The sequence below is a fragment of the Tenrec ecaudatus genome, chromosome 11, assembly GCF_050624435.1.
Source record: "Tenrec ecaudatus isolate mTenEca1 chromosome 11, mTenEca1.hap1, whole genome shotgun sequence".
Lineage (NCBI taxonomy): Eukaryota > Metazoa > Chordata > Mammalia > Afrosoricida > Tenrecidae > Tenrec > Tenrec ecaudatus.
The window spans coordinates 27,389,885-27,415,882 of record NC_134540.1 but is presented as its reverse complement, the minus strand read 5'-3'; positions in this window follow the sequence as shown (position 1 = coordinate 27,415,882).

Sequence of the window (25,998 nt, the reverse complement as noted above, 5' to 3'; positions counted from 1 at the left end):
GACCTTACAGCATATGGTTTGACTTAATCTAAACATTGTTCAGTTAGTAAATCTATAGATGATAGATATATACATAGAGATGAGAAACAAAGGATAAAATAGCACACACCACACAATATATTATTTTGATAGTTGGAAAAAAGCATACGGAAGAAGCTGGTAGATTTTGCAATATATATAAGCCACATTACATTTGCTATCACCCTTGGGTGACAATCTAGGACCTTATCTGGGACATTTCCTTACCCTAGATGAGAAATACAAGTCGTACTTTACATAGATAACAATTCTGTTGGGTCCCACAGGAGTGGTATTCAATTTTATGCATCAACTAGTCTTTAATAAACATTTAAAATGCAGACTGAATGTGATCATTAAAAGTGAGGCCAGGATATTAATCAACATTCTGAATTTGTCTAGAGATGTATTTATAGCTCTTCCTCAATTCAGGCAGATCCAGGCTGGGAGTCCACAGTGGGGAAGAGCGTGGTTGGCTCCCAGAATTCTCTAATGGCTGCTGCTCTCCTTACTTTCACCCTTCGACAACTTCAATATTGATTCCTATGGAAGGTGAAACAAGGGGTAGAGAGAGTTGTACTTTAATTAGCACTGTCTTAAAATTCCTATATTCCCCATGGACCGCATACAACTTTAAAGCTTTGCTTCTGAGAGTAAATTATGAGATGCTGAACATTTCTTCCTGGACTGATTCACCTCCCTGCACTTCAGTATTATAGATTTTTCTGAAATCTAGTGGTCACTAGGAACCCAATCAAGGTAGTTAAGTCTGTCAGTTCAGGACACAACATTATGCCTGGCACTTCACACTGTCCTTGGCACATCGTAAATATTTAACATATGTTTGCATAGGTGATATAATTTTTAGAGAGTACTAGTAATAATGTGTTCTTTTCCACCATACCCCCACCCTAAATATTTATTTTAAGTATCTTCAAAAGTAAAGTCTTGTGTGGAAAGCATTTTCAAAAGTTCCCATCAAACCCTTGATAACATGGTTTTCTTTACACAAACTCAGATGACTACCCATGCTGTGCGTACGCATCTAGAAGATAGAAAAAAAACAGACTCTAATTATTTGACCAGACAGTGTTGGGGTGGACCCGAGCCTCCTCCAGCTACACAAGGGTGAAAGGAGACTCCAACTCCGTGTCCACACTAGGTTGACACTCACAAAGTGAAGGACAGCCATGCTTCCAGCTTTCAAACTTCCATATTCTGACACCAACCAACCTTCTCAAGGCACGCTACTCCCTGGCTAGGTTTAATGATCCATCACAATGATCCTGCAGACCTGACATATAATAATAATGATTATCAGGTTATTCCGGAAGCTAAGAAGGCACGGTAAGCCAAGATGGAGGGTGGGAAAGGATACCATCTGAAGCAAAGTGTCCTCTTAGCAATGCCATCTCTCTCAGATTCTTAGCCTCTCAGCTGTGTAGCTCCTCATACCCATTGCCCATGACCTGCTTGTGCCAGGATTACAGAGTTCCTCTAGTGCTGACAAATGCCTAGAGGGCACCCCACTCCACAACTCGGCTTCCTGCTCACCGGCACTTGGCCTCATTTGTTCATTTGGGAAACATCTCATGGTCTAGTAAGTATGACCTATGGTGCCTCCGCTGCCTTCAGCCCTTCAGGTGAGGAGCTTGTACCCTCTCTGATGTGGCTCTTCTTGCATGATAGTCATGTGATGCTGCGCTCCTGCCTAGAAGATGGCTCACATGTATGCCAGCAGAAGGAAAAACTCATCCATTCCCATGTTTTAGGGTCCTCACTACCTTATTCGTAGACTCCAGTCACAGAGAGTTATAAAAACTATAAAGGCAAAAGCAATACCAAGTCATTGCAACCACATATTCTGCAAGCAAAATATTTCCTATGTAAAAAAAAAAGATTTTGTGGGGACTAAATATTATAGGAAGTTTCATGTGAGTTATTTTTTGATGAAGTTTTTATAAATTGAGATATACTTGACTATGGACTTAACCTCCAATTGTATCATAAATTTGTGTTTTCAAAATTATATATTCCATTTTCATAGTTTTTGTTGCTACTGGATTTGAACTTATGTATTTTGTGTGCTATTGGTCAGAAGTATTTTAGTTTGCATAAAATTCATTAAGTAAAAAATTAATGCTAATCAATTATATGTGTTGCAGTACAAATATTGGTCCATAGTTCCGAATACAAATTCTGAAATCCATAAAAGTCATTAAAATGAAAACCTCACATAGCTGATTTGGTAGGAAATGTGCAAACTGATTCAATTATAGCAAAACAAGTTAAGATGGCTTCACTATTGTTCTCTCTGTGTATATCTTGCAGATAACAAAAATAAGCAAACAACTGCAAAAAACACAATGACACGGCTCTATAACCTTCTATTTTACTTCCCTTTTTCCTCAAATCTAAAAAAAAATCTGCTTCTCTGGCTTCAGTATTTTTAGTAAGACATTAGAAAGTAGTTTGTTTTATATGTAGAAATACAACTCTAGAATGGCTTTTTGTGAGTACAGTTTATGATCAGTCAGTAACAGTTCATGGATGTCAATAGTAATGAATTTCAAGTAGACTTGAATATAATGTCTTAAGGAAATTTAGATGGTTCACTGAACCTCTGGATCAAAATGATATTAATGCAAGTACAGGAAAGTAATGTCATTTAGAAATAATTTTACAGAAGACTTAAACCTGCTGTGCAGTTTCTTAAACTTTCACTTAGTACATACTGAATGGCATCCCTAACTTGTGTCAATATGTTCTTTGGAAGATATTTGGATTTTGTCTTATTTTATTTATATTTAATTGATAATTATCTATTGTTTAGCTACACCTTAGGATGGGAGATACAAGAGAGGACAGTAAATTCCTACACTTGACAATGGGAATACTTGAGTTTATAGTGCAAGCTATTCTCCCAAGGCAAATATAGTGTTAAAAATCATTAGAAGCAGTAAACACACAAGTGCAGTTTAATTCTTGACTGCCCTACATTGACGTACCTTTTGTTACCAAGTTAAAAAAAGGATCATAAATCAAGTGATTAACTGTGCCATTATAAAGTAATCAAACAATAATCTCTATGTGTACAAACTGACTTATCTTCTCTTGATATTTTGTGAGAAAGTATTTTAAAACTTCAAGTTATTAATTGCATCAGTTCTAACCAAACCAAAAAGGATTGTGTCCTTTTTTTGTATGCTATTTTCTGGATCATTATTGATTTATGTGGTAATTTAAAGTGAACTACAAAAATCATACAATATATAATATTGTGTGGAGGGGGAGTCATTTTTAAGATTACTTAGAGCATTAATACCACACTTGAATATATTCTCATGTATTAGTCATAAATTATTACTATAAAACTGTTGACATGTTTATTACACAAATATATCAAGATATAAAAAGATTATTAGTCGATATAGTCTTGACCTAGGTCTATACACTTTTTAAGGCAATATTTCCATTATTATTATTCCATTATTTCAGTATTTCCATTATTAGTATTTCTTTACCCCTTCCCCCCAAAATTCTGTACTCTTCAATTTACACCATATCAAAATGGCAGTTTGTCACCCTCAAGCAACTGAAACCATGCTCCTTTGAAAAGTTCTTTGAATTTTTGGAACCAAAAGAAATGTGAAGTGGCAAATCAGTGTCCTCGGGTGGAGGAGGACATTTTCTCAAAAATATTCTGAAGGACAGTCCTCGCTACCTCAGTGAAAGAGCTGGTAGATTGTTGTCATGGGAAAGCAGACTATCAGGATATCCTCACTTCAACCTTGTGGTCTTTTTCTTAAAGGCGGTTTTCCATTTCATTAAAATTTTGTCATCATAAGCTTCTATGATTTCCTAATGTCCACCAAGAAGATCTTCAATACTACTCCTTTGGGGTCCCCAAAGTACTTTCCATCGCCTTCTGAGCTGACATCTCTACTTTGAATTTAACTGGTCCAACAGATCCCATAGGAAGCCACTGTTAAGACAGGCACACAAACAAATCAGGACAAGAAGAGCACTGAAAGAATGTGTTGACAGACACTAATTGAAGAGATCTGTTTAAATATGTCAATTAGAATATACTCAACCTCATATATTAATTGGAACCCTAATTTCAATATTTTATTGATTTAGTCATAGATATATGTATATTAGTCATATATATATATATGTTGTGTGTGATTGTGTATATACTGAAGTATGTCAAGCAACACTGAGTAGATACTTCACGAATAGTTTTTTAAGGACTTATTTATTTATTTATTACATTTTATTAGGGGATCATACAACTCTTATCACAATCCATACATATACATATATCAATTGTATAAAGCACATCCGTACATCCTTTGTCTTAATCATTTTCAAAGCATTTGCTTTCCACTTAAGTCCTTTGCATCAGGTCCTCTTTTTTTACCCCTCCCTCCCCACGCCCTCCTCCCTCATGAGCCCTTGATAATTTATAGATTGTTATTTTGTCATATCTTTACCTATCCGGAGTCTCCAACCCCCACCTTCTCTGCCGTCCGTCTCCCAGGGAGGAGGTCACATGTAGATCCTTGTAATCAGTTACCCCTTTCCAACCCACTCACCCTCTACTCTCCCAGTATCGCCTCTCACACCCCTGGTCCTGAAGGCATCATCCACCCCGGACTTCACTAATAATTTTAACAAATGGTCTGAATATAAACTTAACATTGTAATTTCTCTACTTCATAATCACTTTATATTCACCTTATTCAAAATCAAAACTGATAGATAGACTTTATCCTCTTGATGCAGCAAAACCTTTATCCAGTGAGGATATGAACCTATAAGAATGTTGCATATATAAATTTTATGAAGTCATTTATTAAATGTCACCACTGTTAAATATATTACAGCTTACAGTATGTTTTTGAGGTATATTAGAAGATTTTCACTCATTCACCTCAATTTTGCTTTAAAAGAAACTTTGGGAGTATTTTAATACAGTAGTTTTTTCCTTGTTTGTTTTTCTTTTTTTGACAATGAGCACTAGGCTGCTAGCCAATAGATTAGCAGTTTGAATCCATTTAGTGGTTCCAGGGAAGAAAGATCTTATTATTTATTTCATAAATATTATAACCAAGAAAACCTTAGTTTTCCCCCTCCCTTACCATCACTCCTCCCTCATGAATCTTTGATAATTTATAAATTATTATTATTTTGTCATTTCTTACACTGTCCAACATCTCCCTTCACCCATTTTTCTGTTGTCTGTCCTCCAGGGAGTGGGTTAGAAGTATCAACAAATAAATAAAAAACAAAATGCCCCTTATTTGTACCTAAATGGTCTAAAACCTGCCTCTGTTTGATTTTATCTCTTTTGACCTCCTCCTATTTTTGTCACTGAAGACTGACACAGAAGAATTTATTGGTCCTTATCTCAAATTCTCACAAAATATTCCAAATAGTTATGGAAATTTAGATATTCAGTTCAATATAGCAATTTTAAGATGTAAGATCATTTGTTGAAAGTATACTTTCTTTATCAGCTGATAAAGTTGAAAAATAATTTACTCAACAATCCGACATCCATTAATGAATGTTGCATATTCTTGAAGTTAGAGAGAGGTGCTTGATTTTTTGGATTTTCTTTCTATAGCACTAACATTCTTTCATTACCCAATCAATAATCAGGAAAAGGATCTTCATCTAGGTAGAGTGCATTACCTTTGCTTCATGTCTCATATATTACATCTATCTAGAATCTGTGCTATAGAGTTGCTTTCACTGCTAGCAAGTCAATTCCGACTGATCACAGGACACAGGAGAACTACATCTCTATGGTTGAGGTAGAATTTGGTAGACGAAGTGGTACAAGGGGTATAATTGCTGATGTAAGATCTAGCTCAGTTCAAAGCAGGGAATATGAAAACAATGTTTACTTGTGTTATATTGACTATGCTTAGTTATTCCTCTGTGCAAACCCTAACAAATTATGGATAGATTCGAGTATAATGGAAATCCCAGAACATTATCCGTGCTCACGTGGAAACTGTACATAGAGCAAGAGGCAATTGTGCAGAGTAAGGGCCCAGAGTATGGTTAAAATCAAAGAAGGTGTGCATTAGGGTTGTACCTTATTAAATCTATATGATGAGAAAATAATCAAAGAAACAGGATTATATGGAGAAGAATGCAGCATCAGGATTGGAGAAAGGCTTATTAACAACCGCTGCTAAGCTGCTGACACAACATTGCTTGCTTAAAGTGAAGAGGACATGAAGCACTTTTGAAGATCCAGGATTGCAGCCTGCACTATGGATACAATTCATGGCAAAGAAGATCAAAATCCTTACAAAAGGAGCAATAGGTAAACCATAATAAACAGAGAAAAAAATTAAGTTGTCAAGAATTTTTTTCTTACTTAGATCTAAAATCAATGCTCATGGAGGCAGCAGTCAAGAGGCCAAAAGACATATTGCATTAGGTAAATCTGCTGCATGAAACCTCTTTGGAGTATTGAAGACCAAGCGTTCTACTTTGAGGAATAAGATGGGCCTGACCCAAACCATGGCATTTCAATTGCTTCATATGCAAATTAATGTTAGACATTGAATAAGGAAAATGAAAGAATAATTCATGCATTTGAGATATGGTCGTGGAAAAGAATTCTGAAAATACCGTGGACTGCCAAAAGAGCAAACTAATCTGTCTTGGACGAAGTACAACCAGGATGGTCCTTGGAGGAAAGGATGCTAAGACTTGGTCTCAGATACTTTGGATATCTTTTCAGGAGAAATCAGTTCTTGGAGAAAGGCATTGTGTTTTGGTAAAGTTGAGGGACAATAAAAAAGAGAACGGTCCTCAAAAAGATGGATTGATACAATGGCTATATTGAAAGGTTCACACAGAATAATTATGAGATTGGTACAGGATTGAGCTATGTTTTGTTCTGTTGCACACAGGCTCATGATGAGTCCAAAATGCCTCGAGGATCGCCGATAGCAACAATGTAGGGTTGCTTTGAGTGGGAATCAGCTGGCAGTGAGCTTGAATAGCTGTCATCGTTCTATCTCGGACTTCTTTTTTAGCATGAGATGACCTCACCTAAAGGATGCTAGGATTTTAAGAAGTCACGATATTCTGATGACACAAATTTGCAAATCTAAACATAGTCTTTTCAACTGAATTTTGAAAAAAATAAGTTCCCTCTTCCAATCTCCTCATTTTCCCTCTTCTTTTACCTGTCCTCATCTTCATCTCGAATTTCCAAGTTTCTCATGAATTTTATTATGTTGATGACTTGCCCTACATAGGCAATTTTCAAAAACAACATGCCTAATTTTGTGCAACCAAAAACACTCTGTTTCTAAATCTTATCTTTGTTTGGTCAGGCTTCTTAGGTATATTTTTCTTTCTTTCTTGTTACTGTTTACTTGAGGATTTGACTTTCAATTAAACCTCCTAAGTAGCTCATCAAACTGATTAGTGATCATCTCTTTTCAATAAACTTTCATGTAAACACAGGAAACCTGGCAGCCTATTTTGTTAATACTGGACTTCTGCCTGCAGTGTCAGTGGTTCACCCTGCCCTCCACTCCCCAGTAGAGGCGGAATGCCTGCTCTCCTCCAGATTCTGCCTTAGAAACACCAGGTGACATCTTTACTCTGCCGGATGAGTTTGAATCAACTGGATGTCTATGCCCTTGGTTTTGGTTTAAAGTCCTGCCTTTGTTTGGGTTTCTTAATCACATTTGTCTCCTTTTCTTTTTACATTTCATTTTATAATGTTTACTTGAGGCTTTGGCTTTCAATTAAAGCTCCTGATTAGCTCATCAAGCTGATTAGGTTTATTTTCTTTCCAGTACTCTTTCATGTGAACATAAAGTAACAATTCTCTTTTCCAATTTGTTTCTTAGCTGTTGGAGTCTTATTTCTTGAGATAATATCCAATTTTCTACATGTTATTACGTGATCACATTAGTTGACTCTACAAACAAAAATTAAATTTTACTTATTTTACTTCTATAGCTTTATTTCGTTAACTGATTTTAAAGAAGACAATCTGCTTAATTCTTAAATTATTTCTTGTGGTAAGAGTTGTTGGAGTCCCTAATAAAATGTAAAAGAAGAAAAAAAAATGTAAAAAAAAAATAAATTAAAAAAAAATTAAAAAAAAAAAAATTATTTCTTTTGTAAAAATTTTCAGGGAAATATAATAACAAAACATAAATGCACAAAAATAACCACTACTTTTACATGTGGGTTTTTCAAGTCCCACATTTAATTCTGTGGCATGAGTTCTACAAATTGAGGTTTGTAAATATAAAAGAAACATATCTTGTCAGAGAACCATGTTCATAATGAAAAGCATATCATTATCACTTCACTAATAAAGCAGGCTCCTGTGCTGTGAGATGGGAAAGCCTGGGAGGGTCCATCTAATGTAGTGCTAACCTCTTACCGGCACATGGCAGACCACCCTGTAAACTTACTTTGCTGATATGTGCAGTCAGCTCCATCATATAATATATGGGGCTTGTAGAAAATGAAAATGCAGAGTCCCTATCCCATAAGTACTTACTAATAAAATAATAAGAGCAGATCATTAATTCTTCCACTAGATCAGCGGTTCTCAACTTGTGAGTCGCGACCCCTTTGAGGGTTGAACACCCTTTCACAGGGGTCGCCCGATTCATAACAGTAGCAAAATTACAGTTATGAAGTAGCAACAAAAATAATTTTATGGTGGGCGTCACCACCACATGAGGAACCGTATTAAAGGCTGCGGCATTAGGAAGGTTGAGAACCGCTGCACTAGACCTTGGTAAGCATGGACTTTGTGCAAATTCACAGATCATGTGCCCATGAATGCAGTCTTAATTGACAAGGTTTGAACTGTTCAAGTCAGATCTATCATTTTGATCTTCTATACTCATCTCTCTTCTGCACTCTATTTGGTAACCACTTTCCTCCCATCCCTCCATTATGGATAGAGGGATCACTGGAGGCTTATTTCCTATGCAGTTCCCACAAGTGTATCTTGGGCTTCCACTGTCATCCATAGTCTCCTGAGAACCAGATTCTCACCATTTAGCCTGTGATACTATTCCCTTCTTCAACTTCATATGATATGATTTCTAATCTTTTGGTCACTGATGTTGGTGTGCTTCTTCCCTGACGTTTTCTTTTGAGTTAGTTTTTAAAAAATTTTTAATCATTTTATTGGGGCTCTTACACCTCTTATAACAGTCCATAAAACAATTGCATCCATTACATTTCTACATGTGTTGCCACCATTATTTCCAAAGAATTTTTTTTCTACTTGACCCTTGGTGTCAGCTGCTCTTCAGCCCTTGGTGTCAGCTGCTCTTCAGCCCTTGGTGTCAGCTGCTCTTCAGCCCTTGGTGTCAGCTGCTCTTCAGCCCTTGGTGTCAGCTGCTCTTCAGCCCTTGGTGTCAGCTCCTCTTCAGCCCTTGGTGTCAGCTGCTCTTCAGCCCTTGGTGTCAGCTGCTCTTCAGCCCTTGGTGTCAGCTGCTCTTCAGCCCTTGGTGTCAGCTGCTCTTCAGCCCTTGGTGTCAGCTGCTCTTCAGCCCTTGGTGTCAGCTGCTCTTCAGCCCTTGGTGTCAGCTGCTCTTCAGCCCTTGGTGTCAGCTGCTCTTCAGCCCTTGGTGTCAGCTGCTCTTCAGCCCTTGGTGTCAGCTGCTCTTCAGCCCTTGGTGTCAGCTGCTCTTCAGCCCTTGGTGTCAGCTGCTCTTCAGCCCTTGGTGTCAGCTGCTCTTCAGCCCTTGGTGTCAGCTGCTCTTCAGCCCTTGGTGTCAGCTGCTCTTCTTTTCCCTCTCCCACCCTTCTCCCTTTCTGAATCTTTTATAAATTATAAATAACTGTTCCCCATATTTTATACTGTCCACTGTCTCCCTTCACCGAGAAACAAGGTTTTCTTGTGATGAATACAGAGCATCTCTTTTCTCCCTATGTGCTCCTCCTACAAGTATTCTTAGAGTGTGTCAACTCCTATATTTTCTTATACTACCCTTCTACTCACCCTTCAAACTCCTTCCTTACAGACCGTGTCTTTAGTCAAACTCCTAGGTACTCAAGCAGTAACATATGGCTCCCTTTCTGCATACGATATTGGCCCCAGTAAGCAAATGGAGTTGGAATCACTTGGAATTAGAATGTATTTATTTGGAATAGGAGTTTTCCCTGGGCTGCTTAGGAGTTTCTTTGAATTGCGTGAATACATATGTAAAGAAATATCTGTCATTTCAACATTCTTTAGATTTATGATTCCTATTAACCTTTGTATCTCCAAGACCAATAGCATATTCATAAAATGTGTATCAACTCTCTGTTTAATTCACAGATGCCTATCTTAATCAGTAGCAAGTATAACATTTTTGGTATGATCTTTCAATCCCCCAAATATTTATAATTAAAGTAACTATGGATGAGCCCTTTGTATTCCTTGTCAAAATAACCATTGTTGTTCTCCAGGATAATTTTCAGATTTTTTAAGCTTCTAAATTCATTAAATGAAATGCTGAGGGGACAATTATATATTTTTTTAATTTAAGATGAATAGAGGAAAATAATAGCACATAAGTGCTATTCAAGTTTAAGAAATCCTAGCACAGGCTATATATAATAACCAATTGTAAAAGAAGAAGTTCATTTAATGAACTGGCATTTCATTCGTGCAAACAATGAGCATGAGCAAATATGAAATTTAAGTATGTGATGTCAGCGTGTCTATGTATTCAACACAGTAGCACTACAACATACCTATTATAGTGAGTTTTTCCAGAGATAATTAAAAATTAGTGATTAAAAACAAACATATTTCTGTTGGAAAACAAATTTAATATAACACTTATTAATCTTATACACTTCATCTGACACAGTATGTATATGGCTTGGATATGTCTTTTTCACTCTTACATCACTATAGTGACGAGTTAAATGAATTGAGGCTTGATTGAATAACAGATAGATAATAGCATGCGTTAAATTGACTCTGAAAGACATTTGACCAAGTGGACCAAAATACACTGTGGATAGCCTTGAGAAGAATGAGGATTCCAGAACACTTCCTTGTGCTTATTCAGAAATTGTACCTGACTCAAGAGGCAGTAGTGAAAACAGAGCATGGGGATGCTGCATGATTTAAAATCTGGATACATCAGATTTTCATCCGTTCACCATACTGTTCAACTTCCGTGATGAGAAAAATCATCAGAGAAGTTGGATAATATGAAGAAAAATGTGGCATCAGAAGTGGAGAAAGCTTATCAGCAACATACTGTATACAGATGACACAACCTTGCTTGCTGAAAGTTGGGAGGACCTGAAGGGCTTTCTGAAGATCAAGGGTTTCAGCCCTCAGTATGGATTACAACTCAATGTAAGGAAGACCAAAATCCTCCCAATTGAACCTGTAGATGACATCGAGATAATGGTGAAAAACCTAAAGTTGTCAAGGACTTAGTCTTGCTTGGATTGACAATCAATGCTCGTGGAAGCAGCAGTCAACAGATCAAAGGCATATTGCATTTGATAAATCTGCTGCACAAAACCTCTGGAGAGTATTGAAGACCAAGGATGTTACTTTGAGCACTAAGGTGAGCCTGGCGCTGGCCATGGTATTGGCTGTTGCATGATATGCACATGAATGTTGGACACTGAATAAGGAAGAAGATAGAAGAATCTATGGATTTTAATTTTGGTGCTGGAGAATATGAAAAGTACTGTGCACTGATTAAAGTACAAACAGATCTCTATTAGAAGAAGTAAGGCCAGAGTGTTCCCTAGAGATACAGATGGCAAATCTTTGTCTTACATACCTTGGACATAATGTCAGGAGAGATCAGTCCCTAAATTTGGGCATCATGTTTGGTAAAGCTGAACAGTGAATAATTGGAAGACCCTCAATGAGTTGGAATGACACAGTGTGACTGCATCAGTGGGCTCAGGCATAGAAAAATTTGTGACGATGGCACAGTATCATACATGCTTTGTCCTGTTGGCCACAAAGTATCTATGGGTGACTGGCTTAATGGCACCAGATAACAACAACACAATTTTGAGCAAGATAACCATCATGCCCTACAATATGGAAAATCTTGGAAAGCACATGGTTGAAATGTGGATAGAGACTTTATCTCTTTGTCATTAGTCTAACATTTAAGGTTTGGCTCCTCAGCTTATAACATAAATAGGTTGTGTCACATAATTTCAAATACCCAAGTTTTTAGACAGTATCAAAATGAGGGAAAAATCTGAGCATATGCACTCATCATCCCCCACTCTTGAAAATATTCTTTTTATACATTTTGTGCCCCAAACAAAAGTTCCCCAAGAAATGTTTTTTAAAAGCAAAGAACAGTGAAACTTCATATATATTTTGGACATGTCATTAGGAGGGACTAATCCTTGCAAATGAATGTCACAAGGTTCAATGAGGTGAAATAGTATGATTTCTACAGTAGAAAGTGAGGAGAAAGGAGGAACATCTTTAATGATATGTGTTTACAATGGCTGCAAAGATGGACTCAAATATACTCTTGTGAGGCTGGCATTAGACGATGTCTCATTATTTTATATATGGGGTTGCTGTGAGTTGGTACTGTCTCAAAAGGACCTTTCAACAACAATTTAATGCATAAAGTAGTGACCAGAAAATATGCAAAACTAAGCATATATACTAGATTTTACAACAGCCACAACCTGTGTAAAGTACTAACTGCTCAGAGATTAAAAAGGCAGTACTAGATTCTTAATTGAGTTTGGTTGCAATTGTCCTGTTAAACATAGAAAATTTAAGCATAAATTTAAGGCAGTGGAGTAAGTTCTAGCTCTCTGACAGATTTCAGTGTAGTATTTGTAATATACTGTTGTTGATTGAATTGTCTCTCCAAAATATATGTCAATTCGGCTGAGCTATGGTGTTCAGTGGATTAGCAGTTACGGGATTATGTAATCCTACATAATTATGTAATGATGTATGCATCCAAAACATATTATCTTATGGGGTCAGCAAAACTATTATGAGGATTAAGGATATTATACCATTGCAGTAATATAATGATGCATTCATCTACACTATTTGACCTGATAGACTCAGCAAAAAATTCTATGACCATAACTTAATTGTATAAGTGACCCTCTCCTGAAGTTGACCTACTTCCTTTTCATTTACAAGAAATAAAAGGAGAGAAATTAAATAAAAAGGGGCTGGATTACAACCAAGGTAAAAGAGCCAAGAGTAACATTCAGTCTTTGAACCAATGATCACTGTAGATCATCCTAGACCCAAGACATGATCTTCATGCTGAGATTATTGATTTAAAACAGAATGGCCTATGCCTAGTGAAACAATTTTGGATGTGGATCAGAAATACTGAGTTTGTGATTTGTGGATTAAAATGATAATATTTGAATTCTTATTATCAATAAAACTTGTGGAAAGATACTGAAACCTCTTATTTCTAAAATCCATTAAAACTATATTCAGAAATTCAAATTTACTTACATATATTAATAATGCCAATCAAATAGAAGAGCTGTAGGTACTGTATCAATGAGATATTAATGGGCAGGAAGAAAATATTTTTAGCCAACCTTCAAACCTCACACAATATGGATCATGGATTTACATGAAAACAAAACAAATTTAAATCAAAAAGTATCTTATTATTTTACCACATCTAGAATATTTGGGTCTAGAATTAAGAGTTGTTTATGATGTAGCTTCAATCCAATCAATTACAAGGAAAAATAATAAAGTAAACCTCATCAAAACAATAACATCTCACACACACACGCACATACAGTCTCCAAATGATCCTCTACAGAGGAAATGATGACTCTGAATTATGATGTTGGAGAAGAATAGTGACTATTCATGCAATAATTGCCAGAAGAGCAAGCAAACTTGCCTTGTAAATACAGCCTGAATTCTCCATAGAAATGAAGATGAGGAGAGTTTGCCCCATATTCTTTGGGAATCGTATCAGGAGACACTCACTCCCATGAGGGCGGGGCCTTGGGAATCATGCTTTATAGAATAGAGAGCAAGCATCAAAAAGGAAGGCTGTCAATAGAAGGGTTGGTCCAGGAGCTGCTACAATAGGTTCAAACAAGGTTTCACACTACCAGGCAGTCTTTCCTTCTGCTGTATGTAGGGTCATGGTGATTCAGAACCTGGCGCGGAACTGCAGCAGAGGAATACAAGACAACATATCTGAGTGGAAAGATTTTTTAAAATTATTAACTGGGAAGTAATACATATATCATTCCATAGTTCACCCATGTCAAGAAAAATTGTAAAATTGCTACCACAATGTTTCCAAACATTCTTTTTCTTCCTGGACTCCTTGACATAGTCTCCCCTTTACCACCACCCACCCCTGCACTGTACCTCCTTTCCCAAAACCTTTGTTCTACTTGCTGCCCCGATAGGTTCATCAATCCTGAGTTCCGTATACTGTAAAGCAGAAAAACAGCATAACTTCAAAGAGGTGACATAACACCTCTGAGTCACAGCCTAATATGAATGAAGAAAAACAAAACAAAATAAAATTATAAAAAATGTTGAAAACCAAATCAGGTCCATCAAGTATCAGAGGGCATCAACGGACAGTTTGAACTATTCAAGTCACGTGTATGTCTTTGGACTTCTACACTCATCTCTCTAACGCCCTCTGCTTACTAACCCCTTTCCTCCTATCCCTCAAAATTGTACAGTATTTTGCAAGCCTATAGCAAGAAAAAACGCTCTGAGTAGATGGGCAAAGGACCTTAACAGACGATTCACAAAGATGACACTTGAATGGCTAATGAACACATGAGGAAATGATCTCATTCAATAGCCATCTGGGAAATGCAAGTCAAAACAACCATGAGATACCGCCTAACACCCAATTGTAGTCCTTTTTTTTTTTTTTTTGAGAACAACAAATGCTGGCGAAGGTGTGGTGAGTTTGTAGCTCTTATCCACTGCTGGTGGGCATGCAAATATGTGCAGCTACTGTGGAAACCAATAGGGTGATACCTAAAACAGATGGTCATTAAAATTTGAAACATTGTAAGACTCAGAAATACCATTACTGGGTATATACCCCCCAAAAATAAGAATCCTGAGCAGATGTTTGTTCCCCTATATTCATTGTAACACAGTTCACAAAAACAAGAAACTGGAAACAGACTAAATTCCCATCAGTAGAATATTGGCTTAAACAAAAACTCTGGTATATACACACAATGTAATACTACGAATCCCTTTAAATATGTGATGAAATCACAAAACACCTCATGAGGTGGAGGACACTGGAAAATATTATGCCAAGTGAATTAGTCAATCACAAAAGGACAAATACTGGATGAATCCACTGCTGTAGGAACAATAGCAGAAGGGGCACAAGGTCAGGCTTATAGGACATCTACTCTGCTCTCTGGCAGTCTTACCAGTGCCCAGGAACCAAACACCATCCACTCTAGGTAAGTATTTTGAAGGTCGCTTGGCCAGATGGCACTTATCATCAGCTGGTATCAAAGGGTCAAGGGAGGGAAAGGGGATGTTGTCTACTGAGTGGCTGCCATGTAAATCTATGATGAGGTACCCCCTCCCCCATGGGTAGAAAGTCCTAAAAGAGGGATGAGGGATACTGATGGGAAATGGCACAGGAGAGGGGAGACGAACGGGAGCAAACACATCTAAGGGAACACAAATGTGCATCTCTTGATAGGTTAAAAAGGAAGGAATGGCCTCAAGTGTGAGGGAAGAATGGCTGAAAATGCTTTCAGGTATTCTGAGCATGGGTGTCTTTAGTGGTATGCACAGAATGGGACACATTGAATGGGCTTCTGGGTGCATCCTGGGTACCCAGGTCGGGTACTGTGGAGCACTGGGACACTGAATCCTGGCTCTTCAAGGTGCACAGCATGCTCCAGAGGCTGCATCAGTGAGATCCCATGCAGAAACTCCACTGGGTGATCTGGACTCTACCTCAGACACACTTGTAACTTCAGGACTTAAGTCAAAAAAATACATGGTGTCTGAGGAAGCAAAAGACAGCTGTACCAAGGTTGTTGAACTGCTGGTAGGCAGACAAAAATGGCCTTGCTACATCAGTGTTGTATGTGCTGTGCTAACATATGTAAGCACACTATTCTGGCAAGCCTGTGAAGGACATTTTGTTTCATTTTGTTTATGTTTCTTTATATTATTGTGTATCTCAGAGATGTGTTATATAATTAGGGAGGTCTTCTTCTTGAAATTGTGTTATATCCTTTCTTTCTATTTTTTTGGGGGGGGGGTAAATGAAACCCAGAATTGATGAATCTATAGGGGCAGCAAATAGAATAAATGTTTGTGTGTGGTGGTGGTGGTGGTGGTGGTGGTGGTGTACAGGGGTGAGGGTGGGGTGGGTATAAGGGAGATGATGTCAAGGAGTACAGGAAGAAAATGTGTGTTTAAAAGCAGATTGTGGAAGCAATGGTACAATTCACCTTGACATGAACTATAGAATGATATGACATATGAACTCCCAAGTACTAATAAATCAAAAGAGAAAAGAAAACCACCAAAAAATAGATCCAGGATGGGTTTGGGACTCACACTAAATCTTCCTTCCAACTTAAGAACAATTAGTTCTTACATTGCTGCCCTGCTCAACAAGCCCTCAGAAAGGAAATACAGAAGATACGGATGCAGAAGCAAAATTTGGTGAAGGAATTACAAGGTGGTCGGCTATGAGCTACAATAGCCTTTGTGGTCTTCAAAGCATATCTCCTGACAGCCGGCCATCTAAGGTAGATGTCAACTACGTCCACATGAAAGAAGCATAGCATCATCAGTGACTGAAGGATTGTAAATTATATCATTCAAAATCGAAGGAGAGATTATTATCAGGGCCTCAATAGAGAGCATACAGTTTTCAGAAGGCTATGGGTGACAGTGGGAGCCCAAGATTCATTTATGGGAATTACATAGGAAATAAGACTCTGGAAAATGTTTTTATAAACCAAATATTTGATAAAAGATTCAAATTAACAAAAGTGTTTTTCAAAACTAACTTATAAACACAGCTATCAATTTATTCAGAAAATCATAGTTGTGTAGTTCATCAAAGTAGATATGCATATGATACATAAATACAAGACAAGCAGTTCAACATTATTAGCTATCAGGGGGAAAAAAGATAAAATCACAGGGCTATGAGACTATGTACCTGTAAGAATAACAGAAATAAAAATCTTGATAATACTAGTATGACAAATATCATATTATTCTAAGAGTTCCAGATCTATTCATGAATAAGCACTACCTGGAAATTCATAAGAATATTTGTAATTATCAAGCCAATTAAATCTCCATACTATAGAACCTTCTAACTTTCTCAGAAAAGAGAAATCACCTAATTGCAATCACCTAATCTAGATCAGTTTCCTTTTCTTGTTTGTGTCATATTCTCTAGAAAAATATATCGTATAATTTATGTATATATAATAATAAATGGCACATACATGGCATCTTTGTTAGAATATTCTGATGAAAGAAAAGGAAATTAATGAAAGCAATGCAAATTATTTCTTCTATAAAATATTCTTTATAAGCAACAAAGCTCTTTGTTGGTTAGTTCATATATCTTTAAAGACCCAAAAGTTATACCTGCATTTATCATAATTTTCAAATTATTTAAGTATGAAACCCAATTTTCTAAAATTTATAACCTATTGCTAACTAAATTGCACACAGGTTCTATAAAGGAAACATCAAATTTGAATACACTAATGAGGAAGCAAGAGCTACTAAAGAATGCTGTGATATATTAAAAAGTAATCAAGCATAAATGTGTAAGAAGATGTATAATTTAAATTGATGTATCACTTATTATTTTATTATATTTCTAGTACTAAACTTCAGTAAATATAATTTTCCCTATAATTAAATCTTATTCTATGTTATTTTGAACCATTGTAATATAAAATATCAACTAGTTTGCCAAATTTCAGAATATCCAATTTTTTTTAAAAAAGGATTTTAAATTCTAAAAAATGATAACTCCATTGATAAACAATGGAAGAGTGATATGAATGTATAATTATTGGAATTCTCTAAAATACACATTTGAGAAATAAAAGCATCCTTTAAATAGTAGGAAAAATGATGAGTCCTTTTAAATTAACTTTTACATATGTAAGTCCTAAGACACACAAGGAGACCTGGAGGCCCAGTGGGCTCAGAGAGGGGCTGTCAAACACCAGGTCACCCATTTAAATACACCAGCTTTGCTCCGTGGGATAACGGTATATAGTTTTGGAAACACACAGGGGCAATTATGAGTTGTCCAGACATTCACTGTAAGTCAAAGTTGACTCAAATGCAGTCAGTTTGTCTGTTTGTGTTTGCCCTTGGAGATTTCAAGGCACACAACAAAAACAAATGGATATGTGGTACAATTCTAATAATGAAATTAAATCTGATCAAAGGAGCACTATAATTTTATTATGTAGAATATCAGCGTATAGATACACCATGCACACAGACACAAGCTCACATAACCACACAACCTACTGAATGTCCAGCACTGTGGGTGAAGGAGGAATATGAAATAATCTGGTATATCTTGATGAAATCTTTGTTCAGAGTTAAGTCACTATGAAATGTCTCAGTCATTTTGGAGAGGAGAGGAAAAATGATGCCAAATTCATAAGAGCAAAGTGCTTGAAAATTTAGTTCAATAAAATTAAAATTAACTGAAAAAATACATACTCTAAAAACAAGAATGCCAAGAATAGAGCCAACTGAGAAGGATGGAGAAGCAATAATATTATATTGCTGATGCTCATTCTTCTTTATATTACAAAAGGATACTCGTTACAATTAGCAAATATTTTATTATTTCCTGTAATAAACATGGAGGCCTGGTGATGCAGTGAATTACACATTAAGTAGCTAACTGCAAGATCAGCCATTGGAACACATCAGTTGTTCTGTGGGAAAAAGTTGGGGTGATCTGCCCCTTGAAAGATAAAATATGGGTTATGGAAAACCCGAAGAGCCGTGCTACTCTTCCCTTAGGATCACTATGAGTGGGAATCAACTCTGCAGTACTAATTTTGTGTTGTTTTAATTGTATAGGTAAACAAATGCTTGTATAAAACAATGACTCCAAAAAAATAATTAATTTGTGTGAAACGTGAGAAGAAAATTATATTCATATGGTTGCTTGTGGAGAAGTAGAAGCAGAGGATGCAAGTTATTCCTCTAACACCTCTATTTCAAATCATTCTAATAAAATTCATTATGAAAACTTAAGAAATGAACTATGTCCCACCATCTACATTTTAAAAGGAAAATTCATCCGTAGTTATTGGCTATATAATTTTTTGAAATGTTGCTGTCCAATTTACAAATGAGAGATAATTGTTAGAATGCTTTCTTGAAATAAAGTAGCTACTGTCATCGCTGACAGTCTGTTTTTTTAATTGTGTCTTCCAGTTTTAGCACAGTACAAATGTTCACCTCCGTGGAACATTAAGTGGATCTTTAGTAACATTCTTGAGAATTTGAGTTACAGTGAATGTGCAATATTTAGTTTGTCATGAATCATAATAGGATCAAACTTTCACAAAGATAATTTTTAACTATGTAAAACATTTAGTTGTCATAATAAGAGTCTACTTAATTTTCACCTTAAAAGAGAACTACTGCATAGTAAAAGGACAGACAACAAAACTTCCCAAAGACTCCCAATAACTTTTCAAACCAAAGAATCATCTCTAGGTGATTAATTTATACTTGTGCTGTTCTGTGATTCATTTATTGCACAAGAAAATTGTAATGTGTACAAAATACAACACAAAATGTCACACATGCTGCTTAACTGTAAAACCTATATAAATGGACATACAAAATTTTAGACTTCTGGGAAGATGGTGCTGAAAGAGAATATGTTATTTTGCCCCCTCTTCATGTGAATCAGGGAACAACTGATAAAGAGGACAAGTAGGAGAACCAGGTGCAGTATTCAAATTTTGGCAATGTAGGATTCAGCTCATATACACCATTCCAATTCCTGAGTCCTCCCTTTCTCCTCACCATTGAAATCTCACCCTGTCACAGTACCATAGTAGGTAAACACGGGGAATTTGGAAGCTGGACTCAGGGCACTGCAGAGGCAATTTAGATTTCCCACCCAGATTCTTGCCCACAGGGAGAGCAGTACAACCTCACTGATGTCCTACTTTCCCCAGCCTTCCCAGTTCTCCATTGCTACTCACGAAAAGACTACAGCTGCTGCTCTCGACAGTGCTGATTCTTGATTAGCCTCTGCTCAGCAAAAGGAATTCAGGTTGACTTGGGAGAGAGTGAACCCCCAGTGAGATAAAGTGGTAGCCTGACACACACACACCCCAGTACAGTTTGCTTTCATCATTTCACAGAAGAATTCCTACCAGCTTCCTGAAAAGGAAGTCCAGGGCTCTTTAATTTGGGAAAAATGGCATTGAATTCCTCAAAAAATGATACTCAGACATAAATGAGACTCAATAACCTGAATAACAGCAACAAAAACTGGAGAAACCAAATACAATTTCAGAGGATGCCCTGAACTAAGAGCATGAATAGAAGAAGCAGACAAGGGTTTACCATAGAAAGAGATCTTTAGAACACTGTTTGGAATATTACACGAGATGAGGGAAGTAATACAGAAAATGGAAGAAATGATAGAGGAGATAAAGTTCATGCACCAAAGGGACATACAAGAGTTAAGGGATGAGGTAACAGAAGCAAATAATAAGTTAACAGACATCTGCAAAAGACTAGAAGAAGCAGAGAACCATAGCAGTTACTTCAAGGATAACCCGGCAGATTTCAACAAATGGGAAAGATGGGAAAGAGAGTCAAACAAGATAAATCAAGGAAGCTGAAGATAACTTGAGAACATCTGATACTATGATTAGGAACAACACTAGAATAATTGAGGTACCAGAACAAGACACAATGAAGAAGTCCACTGCAAAAATAACGAGGGAATTCCTGGAAGAAAACTTCCCCAACTTGGTTAATGAAAACCAGAGAAGGGGGAAGGGAGACTCCGGATAGGGCAAGATATGACAAAATAATGATGTATAAATTACCAAGGGCACATGAGGGAGGGGGGAAAGGGGAGGGAGGGGGAAAAAAAAAGAGGACCTGATGCAAGGGGCTTAAGTGGAGAGCAAATGCCTTGAGAATTATTGGGGCAGGGAATGTATGGATGTGCTTTATACAATTGATGTATGTATATGTATGGATGGTGATAAGAGTTGTATGAGTCCCTAATAAAATGTAAAAAAAGAAAAGAGGAGAAAAAATGATTAGGGCAAAGACTGTACAGATGTGCTTTATACAATTGATGTATGTATATGTATGAACTGTGATAAGAATTATATGAGCCCCAATAAATTGTTAAAAAAAAATAAACTGGCAAAAAAGAAAAGAAAACCAGGCAACCATCCAGGGTGCCGAGAGGAAACCGACTAGAGTGAACTCCAGTAAAATTTTGCCAAAGCAAAAAGGAGAAAATCATGAGGAGCTAGGGGAAAAATGGCAGTCACCTATCAAGGTTCACAAATAAGAATATGCTCAGGCCTATAAGCAGATGCTATGAAGTAGAGGTGAGAGTGCAGTAACATCTTCCAAAAGAGAGCAATACCATCCCAAGAATATTTTACCCCACCAAACTATCCAGATAGATGGAGAAATAAGTCTTGCTGAACAAGGAAAACCTCAACGAAAACAAAAGTAAAAAGTTAAACTAAAACCAGCTCTAAAAAAAAAATGCTTGTCACCTCAATATGGCCAGAAGAACAACATTCCCCAAGCACAAATGGGAGACCACCACACCCCCAAAACAGCCCCTAGGATAGCATTTGCTCAGCAGCGAAAGAAGGCAAGAATGAAACCCCCTACACACTCACAACACAATGATAAGGAGGAACGAATAAAAACATCCAACACAAAAGGTATGTGAAGATATCAAAGAATTCACAGATGGATATAATAACTCTGATTATCAGTGACCTGAACTTACCCATTAAAAGAAAGACTAACAGACTGGCTTAGAAAATAAACCTACAGATCTATTGACTATAAGAGACATATCACAAGCTCACAGAGAAAAATAGGCTGGGCATTAAAGGAAAATTATAACAAGCAAATGGCAATTAAAAAAAAAAAACCAGAGATTTCAATCCTAATCTCTGACCAAACTGTTTTTATGGTGCAAGCCATAACAAGAGATAAGGATGGGCACTATATCATGTTGAAGGGATCAATAGACCAAGGACTAGTATGCATAATAAATATATACGTGCCTAAAAAGAGATCCACAAAATGTGTCAATCAAACTCTTCAAAGGATGTAAAAATAAATCGCAGGCTCAATATAATAGTAGGTGAATTTAATATATCACTCTGTAAAAGATAGATCACTGGGAAAGAAGCTTAATAAGGAGGCTACAGAACTAAACTCTACAGTTTTGCAACTCAACCTGATAGACATTTTTAGTTTGCTGCCCAAATGCAAAAACAATAACATTTTTTCAAGAGCATATGGCACATATTTGAAAATAGACCACATGCTGGGTCACAAGTCAAGTCTGAGCAAATTCAAACATATAGAGTTCACTCAGACTTCCCTCTCAGAGTACGAGGCCATAAGGCTGGAATGCAACAAAAAGACAATCACAAATATAAGGGCAAACAATTGGAGAGTGAATAGCTCTCTTATGAAATATGAGTGGTTGCTTGACCAGGTTAGAGATGAAATTGGGAAAATTTTATTATTATGAGAATTAGAATAAAATGTACTAAATCCTTTGGGACACAACAAAAACAGTTATCAGAGGAAATCTGATAGTGATAAATGCACACATGAAAATAGGAAGCGTGACTTATGATTGATACAGTCACAAAACATTCAGCAACGAGAACAGAATCAACAGAATAATCCTACCAATAGCAAAACAATAGAAACAATAAAAATCAGGGCAGAGATAAATGAGTGAGAAAATAAAATTAAAAAAACATTTCAAAAAATCAAAGTAGTAAAAAGCTGGTTCTGTCAACAGAATTGACAGACCATTGGCAAACTAACCAAAGAAAGGAAGGAGCAAACACCTATCAACAGCATTAAGGATAAAACAAGAAGAATTACAATAGACCCTAATGAAATTAAAAGGCTAATTACACAGTACTACTAAGGTCTGTACTCCAATGAATTCAACAACTTTGAAGACAAGCAAGCAAATATTTGGAAAAACAGCCCCTCCCTAGATTATCCCAGATAAATGTTAAGAACCTACTCAAACACATAGCAAGAAAAGAATTAGATAAGGTTATCAAGGAACTACCAACTACAAAATCCTCCAAGAAAGACAGCTTCAAAGGAGACTTCTACCAAGCATTCAGGAACTGACACCAATCCTACACAAGCTCCTTTAGAGCATAGAAAAGGACAGCCAATTCCCAAACTCTTTCTATGAAGCTAGTGTAATACTGATACCTAATGTGGGAAAGGATCTCACAAGAAATGAGAGACATAGACAGAAATATCTAATGAACATCGATGCAAAAATCCTAAAGAAAATATTGTCCAATAGAATACAAAGATATATACAGTGAATAATTCATCGGGACCAAGTGGGATTCAGTCCAATTATGATGGTTCCACAGCTGAAATTCCTTAATGCTATTCACCACATTGACATGAAAAAGGATAAGAACCACAGGATAATATCAATAGACACAGAAAAAGCATATTCGACACCCTCCAATACCCATTCCTGTTTAAAACCATCAAGAAGCTAGGAATGGAAGGAATATTTCTCAATATAATATAATTTACATATGAATAACCAACAGCCAACATTATAGTCAATGGAGAAAAGATGAAAATAAGCCCCCTGAAACAGGGAACCAGACAAGGATGCCTCTTGTCCCCACTTTTATTAAACATCATACTGGAAGTCCTCGCTAACAATATAAGGCAAAGAAAAGACATCAAAAGTATATTCATCTAGGGAAAGGAGAGATGAAACTATCATTATTTATAGATGTCATGATTCTAAATATTCAAAGCTCCACAATAAGAGTGCTAGAAGCAATAGAGGAATATGGTAAAGTAGCAGGATACAAGAGCAACAAACAGAACTCTATTGGATTGCTATATCAGATAAGATCACAGCAGAGGAGATAAAAAGTTATTATCTTTCACATTAGCCAAGGACAAATTGAAATATCTGGGGATATACAAACAAAATCTCCAGAAAATTTCTAAGGAAAACTATTGAACATAATTATAAGAAACAAAATGTGACCTCAACAAATAGAATATTAATATAGTCAAGCTATCAATCCTACCCAAGGCACTAGATACATTTAACATTATCCCAGTACAAATATCAATGTCTTTCCTTAAGGAATTGGGAAAACATACTACCAACTTCATATGGAGAAAGGAGAATCACAGAATTAGCAGATAACTCCTCAAGAAGAAGGACAAAGTTGGAGGTCTTGTTTTACCTGGCATTAACACCTATTATACAACCGCAGTGGTCCAACCAGTGTGGTACTAGTATAATGACAGGTACTCAGACCAATGCAAAAGAAGAGAAAATCCAGAAATACAACCATCATCATACAGACAGCTTATTTTCAATAATGGCCCAAAAATATCAAATGGGAAGTGAATGCTCTCTTCAATAAGTGGTGCTGGAAAAAAAATGGATATCTACCAGCAGAAAAAATGAAGCAAGAACCTTACTTTCATCCTTGCACAAGAATAAAGTGAAGGTGGATCACAGACCTTGAGATAAAACCCCAAACTAGTAGGGCCATAAATGAGGGAATTGGGAAAAACCTAATGAGTTAGTCTATTGTGCCAACCTGGCCGATAAACACATGTGGGATTAATTGAAGGGCAGAGGGATAAATGGCTCAGTAAGTCTCGCCTTTCTAGTTCTCAGCTCTCTTGCTTTGCGATGGTCCCACCAGGGTGCAACTGCCTTAGCAGTTCCTTGCTTCAGTTTGCAAGCCTGACTTCTTACAAGACATCCCCAAGGAGAAGCCACATGGACCTACCCTGGTGCAACCCTGGGTGCTGGAACATCCATGTGGAGACCCTTCCCAGTGCTGAGATGCTTACTCATTCACTGACTCAGCTTTCCTCCTGCAGTCGGCATCATTAATTGCGTGTGTTTTGTGAGGTGGAGGAGGACTTTGTGGACTGGTGTTGGACATATGGGTTAATGGGTTAATGATGGACTTGTGGCCTTAGGCAGTACTGGGTTAGGATGTTTTTCTTGGTGTGCACTTAACCTTCATATAAAACTCTCTCTTATACACGAGTGTCTGTGTATTTGTTTCTCTAAAGTACCCAGACTAATACATCTAAGAACTTTGACTCAGGGAATACATTTAAATTTCTACATTAAATGTAGAAAATTGGGAAGGACACATACACAGAGAAAGCACAAATTAATAAGTGGGATATTATAAAGGTTAAACACCTGTGTACTTCAAAAGACTTCACCAAGAGAGTAATAAGAGATCCCACAGACTAGGAACACATCTTTAGCAATGACACATCAGACAAAGGCCTTATTACTAAAATTCACAATACTCTGTTAGCCTACAATAAGGAAAAAAACACAAAAAACAAATAACCCATTGAGGAGGTGGGAAAAATAAGTTTCACAAAGTCAGAAATCCAAATTGCCAATAAACATATCAGAAAATGTTCTTGATCATTAGACATAAGGGGAATCCAAATTAAAACAACTATGAGATACCACCTAACACCCTCAAAAATAGCCCAATTAAAAAAAAAAGCAACAGAAAGGAACAAATATTGGAGGTGATATGGTGAGATAGAAACTCTCATCCACTGCTGGTGGACCTGTAGGTATTTTTAGCCACTATTGAAATCAATTTGGTAATACCTAAAACAAATGGAAA